The following is a 7,797-nucleotide window of genomic DNA, read 5'->3' on the forward strand; positions in this document are numbered from 1 at the left end:
CCTCGAAGGGTGAACAAATAAATAAAGATCATGCCGCAGTCGGGCGTCTAAGCGACACCACGTAAAGGGCTTAAACTGAAAATAAAAGACATGCGTGCCACAGTAGGACGTCGGGGCGACATCACAGAAAGGGCTTATATTGAAAGTAAATAACAGTACTGCCGTAGTCGGACGTCTGAGCGACATCGCAGAAAGGGCTTTTATTGAAAGTAAATAATAACAATGCCACAGTCGGACGTCTGAGCGACATCGCAGAAAGGGCTTTTATTGAAAGTAAATAATAACAATGCCACAGTCGGACATCTGAGCGACATCGCAGAAAGGGCTTTTATTCACAAGTAAATAATACTCATAATAAATATTCAATTCATGATAATAAACGGGTTAGTCCATCCACAAGAATAAACATTTAACCGGACTTAGCACTCATGTGATTCACCGGAGTCTCTGTCATCAAAACTGACATTTGTCAGGATAAGATAATACCGAACTTGGACATGGAATAGATGATTCAAAGGAATATATGACTCTGCAGAGTTTGTACGAAAAAAAATTCCACAGCCAACTGATTTCCGTAGTCACGAAGGACAAGTTCCATTTACGGTCTTTCGGAAGAAAACACAGCTAGCCAGTACACACCCATCCTACCTCTCGATGCCAGGAATCACCCTAGACATTTCCAAGAAAAACTTTTGAGACGGGGAGATCACAATATCGAATAGCATGGGATCAAATTTATATACGCGCGCTCTAAGGGGTGCCCCCCTCTCGGTCCCAACCGGAAACACCCATGCCCCCTGACCGGATGACTGGCTTTAATCCAGGGCCATGGAACCATCATCACGGCCTCTCCTTTTGGTGTGTACCAAGAATGCGGTTTGCAACTTACTAAGCCATATTCCTTGCGGAAAACATGTGGTAGTACAGGGAAGGAAAAATGGAAGGAACTGGACCGATACGGGTTGACACTGAAGTCATATAGTCTGGCATAAGACTGGCATGCTACAACACTTCCATCTTACCCATCCTCATGCCAACACATGGCCATGCATACTCACATCCGTCCACTTATGGATTTTCGAAACTCACTTGCCTCAACGTTGCATGTAACATGACATTCGTCGGTATGCTCATCAACATGCCATGAAACTACTTAATGCAAACATGTCAAAACAATCATCATATCAAAAGTTCAAACATGCTTGCCTCGTTCAGAGTAGTCGGAGCCTAGCTCGGTGAAGTTCGTGGTCCCGTCACCTCCTTCGGTATCTACGGTATAAAGAAACATACGCGCTAACGTAAATACCGTGAGGTGCACAAAATTATTCCAAATATTTTTCAAATAAATCTGATAAAAAACTAGACAAAATTCTAAGGAGGACTAAAAAAGAATCAATCAAAAATACTTTTTTGTTGAAAAGTTATAAGGGTTTTAGTCCAGGGACTCATCTGTAATGAAACAGAAAGTTCCCAGGGGCTAACTTATAAAAGCAGAAAACGCTTCGATTGAGAATACGCCGGCCCAGAGGGGAGACGCATTTTGGCAGAAGACGTTTTCAGAAAACGGTTTGTTTAAAAGATCAGAGAGGCTGACAGGCGGGTCCCACCCGTCAGGTTTGAAATTTCAAAAGAGGCGGCAGACCTCGACGGTGCCCGAGAGCCGCGGTGGTCGCCGGCGGAGATCCACGGCGAGGCAGGGGGATCGGAGGTTACTAACATGTTCACCATGTCCTTCCGCGTTGGTGGGTGGTGGTGGTGGTCGCCGGCGAGCACCACGTCGACGGCGGCCCTTGCTCCGGCGGACGGTGGTTCGGGCGTTGATGGAGCTCGCCGAGGAGGGCTGCAAGGATCGAATCGAAGTGAGGGTTAGCTCTCTGGTTGCTCGAGGAGGTTACTAACGAAGTTTGGGCGCCGGGGATGGTCTCACCGGAGTGAATCAAGACGGAGGCCGAGGCGGAACAAGGCGGCCGGAGTCGAGGAAGAAGGGCCCCTCGAGGCTCTTCCAGTTGCTGGGCGGGGTCCAGTGTGGTGGTGGAGGTGTGCGGGGGCGAGAGTGAGCTTGGGGGCGCTATATATAGCTGGCCCGAGGCGGTTGCCGTGAACGGGATAAGTCCGGAGAGTGATTACGGCGGCGCTGTGGTTGGGCAGTTGGATTAGGGGCTTGGGCATCGACTAGATGAAGTAACGAGCCCATCCCGGTGCGTAACTCAGCAAGGGGGGAGGAGGTTACGGCCTGTCCCAACAGAACGGTCGTGCGGCACGTCGGCGGCAGGGAGCGCGCCCTGCGCGTGTCAGGCCATGGCGACGGTGCTGCATGCGTGCGCTGGCAAGGGAGACGGCCACGCGGAGCTCCTAGGTGGCTTGGGCGGTGCAGAACGGCGTTGTGCCATAGGGTGCCTTCTGTCGGCCGCCACGGGAGGTCCCGACGCCGCAGAAGACGCCGGCGAGGGCGGGCCAGCGTGCCACCGACGCCAGGAACCGGCCAAGCGTGTGTGCGGTGCTCCGGACAGGGAGGAGGGGCTGTGCGCAACGCGCCAGGCGCACTGTCGACGCGTGACTGAACTCTGACGAAGGAAAAACGACACTGAACTCTGAAACACTGAACTTTTCTGAAAATGCAGGGAAACAGTGCCGGCCAGGTGTTCGAGAGAATGATTTTGGTATGTAGGGGTTTCTCCTTGAGCTGAAACTTGGTGGGGTGGCCTCTCATTGCACCAGGAGGCTGCCTGAATTTTGGTAGAATTTTTGGAGAAGAGGAGATATGAATTTCACCAAATTTGGCAAATCTGGTCCAAACTTGCAGAGACTGAAATTTGAAAATTTTGAAAAGAGGGAGAGTGGATCAAGATGGTTCTGGGTTGTGGATGCTAAGGACAATCCAGAGGAGTTGGTTTGAGATAAAAACTCAAAGGCAATGAGGTACTTACTTTGAAAATTACTTAGGCTCATAATGAAAGACATAATTGTTTTGGGAGATAAAATAAATGAAATAAAATTCAAAAATGGTTTGGACTTGATGGGACAGAGAATTTAGATTGTTCCAAAGTGGAGGGAGGGGTTTTGGGAGGTCTCTCCACATGAGGCAAAATAAAATCATGGGTGGTTCCAAAATGAGAGAAGCCCCAAAAACTCCTAGGGTTTTCCTTTTAAATGAAAATAATCAAATTCAAAAAAATACATTTGAGAGGAGAAGAATTCAGAAGAAAATTTTCCATAATTCAAACACCCAATTTGAAAAGGATGTAAATGAAAATCCTTGCCAAAGGTGAAAGTTTTTAAGAGAGAGGTTTTCTGGAAAAAAAAAATGTCCTCTCTTCAAAAACCAACAAGGTTTTTGCTAAAAGCCAAAAGAAAATTTTGGGGTGTCACAAGAACTTCTTGAAAATAGTGCTCGGAGGGTACTCGGCTTTTGTCCGAATCTCGGGACGCAACAACGATGGTCTCCATCTCTGCCCAGTATGTCTTAACACGGGCAAGAGCCATCTTAGCGCCCTCTATGCATGCTGACCTCTTCATTGCATTTATACGCGGCACCGCGTCAAGGAATTGCTGCACTAAGCTGAAATAACTCTTCGGCTCCGATCTCCCCGGCCACAGGTGACCCATGACGTACTTCATGGCAAGTCCAGACAACCTATTCAGTTCGGCCCACTGAGCCAAACGATCATCCACTGCCAGTGGACGCTCTGGATTGTGAAACTGCGACTAGAAAAGCTTTTCCACTTCGCGATCTTTCTGATCTCGAAAGTGTTCGGTCGCATCAGCAACACTCGCTGCCAAGTCCAGATAGGTATCCTCCACACTCCACATCCGGTCCAACGGAGCAAACTTCGGATCGCAAAATTTCCTTCGCAGCATAAAGGGCTTTCTAGCCGCAATCTGTTCGGCCTGACGCAGCTCCTCCTTCGCAGCTCTCATCGCAGAGCGCGCGTCCTTGGCATTGGCAATGGCCTTCTCTAAGTCCGTCTGTTTCGCCTGGTCTTCTTTTTCAAGAAGTCTGCAACGGTCTGTAGCGCTTTTTAACTTGTTGGCCATCTCGGCCATCTCTTCCTTGCTTCGGCAATGAGCAGCCTGTTCGGCTCTTAGCTCTTCAAGGGCTTTCCTGGTGGCCGCATCACTTTCGCTGGCTTGTTCTTTAGCTCGGGCAAGTTCTGCCCTAAGACTCTCCACGGCGGCCGCACCATCTGCGTCAAGCACACACATTGTAAGACACAGACATAAAACTGTTCTTACCTGATGCCGCCCGAGGAATTACATACCTTGAGCCTCATCAAGCCGCTTATTGACAAGCGTGATGTCGGCATCTGCCACGTCCAGTTGCCGCTTTAGTTCGGTAAAACCGTCAGTTCGGCTCGATTCCGGACACCCTGCCGCCTACATTCAAAGGCGACATCTTAGACCTGGGATTATGATCCTCCGCGTGCCGTCAGTTCTTGACGACGCGCAGAGTCTCAGGGGCTACTATCTACACAGGGCGCATCTTATTCATGCGCAACTAACAAAAGTATACATCATCTAATGTACCTCGAAACCTGTCAGTAAACTTTTGACGGCCTCATACAATCCGCTCTCTGCGGATGAAATCCTTTCAATCACCATGCCCATCAATGCGCGGTGCTCCTCTGAGATAGAAGCTCGCCCCAACAGAATCTTTAGCTCCTCCGGCCGAGCACCAGACGGTGCCGGACTCGTCCCATGACCTCTTTCGAAGGCCGGACATGGAGAACCTCGGGGGGGCGCATAGCTACCTTCCGCCCCTGCCGGATTCGGAGAAACCCTCCGCGATGACACCTCAGGGTCGCCCGCCTCGCTAGGCGGCACGGCAGGGGGAGGCGTCCCGCTTCCCATCATCTCCGGAAGGAGATCCCCCGAAGACGAGCTCTGCTGAGAAGGGCTGAGGTTCGAGCTACAAGGCAAAGGTTTGGTTAATCTTCTCAGATATAAATCAAGGATTTCCCTCATCCCTCAAAAGGAAAATCTTTTCTCCACTTACGGCTCGCTGGAGGGCTGGTCCCCTTGAGGGCGTAGTCCGGTCGAGGAACTCCCCGGTGTCGGACCCTCTGACGAGGATTTTCTCCCCCGCTTCGAGGCCATGGTTTCCGGGTCGTTAGAGGCGGCTCTCTTCTTCCCCTTAGGAGAGGAATTGTCGGTTCCTCCCTTCGGAGCAGCCTCCTTCGAGGAGGCCATAGCTTCCTTGTCCTCCCCCTCCAAAGGCATTATCTCCAGCATCCTGACCAGCACGGGATCCGGCCTGGTTTCAGGAAGGGGAGCCAGACACCTGATCAGCTTTGCCTTTGCTATCCACTCCTGTTTAAAAGGACGGCTCTTTTAGGGGCAAGTTTATGACAATTATACGGATAGAAGGTCCGGGCACAAGGTTGCTTACTTGAGTATCCGGGCAATTGCAGCTTAGGCCTGCGTCCTCGGTTAAATCTGGACACATCTCTTGTGATCCGAAGAACAGTCTATACATCTCCGCGGGCGTTGCGCCCATAAAGTTCTAGAGAGCTCGCGGTCCCTCTGGATTAAACTCCAACAGGCGAAGGGGGCGACGTTTGCCGGGCAATATTCGGTGAATCAGCATGACCTGCATCACCTTGACCAAGCTGAGGTCTCCTTCCAAGAGATCCTTAATTCGGCCCTGTAACAAGGGCACGCCTTTGGGCAAACCCCGATCTAACCCTCTGTTAACCCATGACGCTAGCCGTGGTGGGGGACCCGAGCGAAAGGCAGGAAGCGCCACCCACTTGGTGCTCCGGGGAGCGGTGATATAAAACCACTCTCGTTGCCACAAGCCTAGCTCCTCTTGAAAAGAGCCCTCGGGCCATGGAGCATCAGCATTTTTGCTTATAACAGCGCCTCCGCACTCTGCGTGCCGTCCCTTGATCATCTTCAGCTCCACTTTGAAAGTCCGGAGCCATAATCCGAAGTGAGGGGTAACACGGAGGAACTCTTCGCATACAACGATAAACGAGGAGATATGGAGGATGGACTCCGGAGCTAAGTCGTGGAATTCCAGCCCGTAATTAAACAGCAGTCCCCTCACAAAGGGGTCCATCGGGAAGCCTAACCCCCGAAGGAAGTGAGACATGAACACTATGCTCTCACCGGGCTGGGGATTGGGGATAGCCTGCCTTTGAGCAGGCAACCTGTGCGAAATTTCAGTGGTCAAGAACTTAGCCTCTCTCAACTTTAGCACGTCCTCCTCCGTCATCCATCGGCCTTGAAGGTCGGAACCGGACATTGTCGAAGGTCTGAGGTGCCCGGAATCTGGAGCCTAGGGTGTTGGAACTCGAGGCGACGGGCGAACTTGTTTTGGGATTGGAGAAAAGGAGTAAGGCCCTGGTCTCTTTATAAGAGGTTGAATACTAGGAGCCCTCCCCGTAACCGTTTGGGACTTGCCTTTAATCGAGAAAACATGCTAACGGGCACGATTGGGTTACCCACGTCCGTATTGATGAGAATCCCGTAAAGGGGGGGCACACGATCTCTGCTTTGACAAGACGCACCAAGGAAACTGCCTCGCAAAACGCGCTGAGGTGGAAAAGTGAAAACGATTCGAGTAAAGGATTTGGCTGTAGTGTGATGACGCACTGCGGAATACGTTAGCAGATTTGATTTGTGTTAATATCATTCTCTCTATGGCAATATGTGGAGGCTTATTTTGCAGAGCCGGACACTACTCTTGGTGTTTACAATTTTCTATGAAGGACTTGGAAGAGGAACCCGCCTTGCAATGCCGAAGACAATTTGCGCGCCGGACTCGTCGTCATTGAAGCCTGGTTCAGGGGCTACTAAGGGAGTCCTGGATTAGGGGGTGTTCGGGTAGCCGGACTATACCTTCAGCTGGACTCCTGGACTGTGAAGATACAAGATTGAAGATTTCGTCCCGTGTCCGGATGGGACTTTCCTTGGCGTGGAAGGCAAGCTTGGCGATGCGGATATTCAAGATCTCCTACCATTGTAACTGACTCTATGTAACCCTAAGCCTATCCGGTGTCTATATAAACCGGAGGGTTGTAGTCCGTAGGCAATCAACTCCATATACAACAATCATACCATAGGCTAGCTTCTAGGGTTTAGCCTCCTTGATCTCGTGGTAGATCTACTCTTGTACTACCCATATCATCAATATTAATCAAGCAGGACGTAGGGTTTTACCTCCATCAAGAGGGCCTGAACCTGGGTAAAACATCGTGTTCCCTGCCTCCTGTTACCATCCGGCCTAGACGCACAGTTCGGGACCCACTACCCGAGATCCGCCGGTTTTGACACCGACATTGGTGCTTTCATTGAGAGTTCCTCTGGGTCGTCGCCTTTAGGCCCGATGGATCCTCTGATCATCAACAATGATACGGTTCAGGGTGAGACTTTTCTCCCGGGACAGATCTTCGTCTTCGGCGGCTTCGCTCTACGGGCCAATTCGCTCGGCCACCTGGAGCAGATCGAAAGCTACGCCCCTGGCCACCTGGCCCCGCTATATATGAGAGGCCTAGGATACAAGTGTCCTACTAGGACACGATTCCATATCCTATCTAAACATAATACAATTACAAGTCCAACTATAACTTACCTTGTACACTATATTCGACACAACTCCAACAGTAACAACCACGACCAAGAAAACATTGATGTGAGACTTAGTCCAAGGACACACTTAATGCAATAAAACGTTGCAACCAATTTCAAGACCCAAATAAATTTAGAGGTGGACTGATTTTGGGGAGACAACAACAGGGTCGGAAATGTGCCTAATGCATTTCGGTTAGCGCAACAAATCATTACTTGGGCCAGGCC

Source organism: Triticum aestivum, chromosome 5A, assembly GCF_018294505.1.
Source record: "Triticum aestivum cultivar Chinese Spring chromosome 5A, IWGSC CS RefSeq v2.1, whole genome shotgun sequence".
Taxonomy (NCBI): domain Eukaryota; kingdom Viridiplantae; phylum Streptophyta; class Magnoliopsida; order Poales; family Poaceae; genus Triticum; species Triticum aestivum.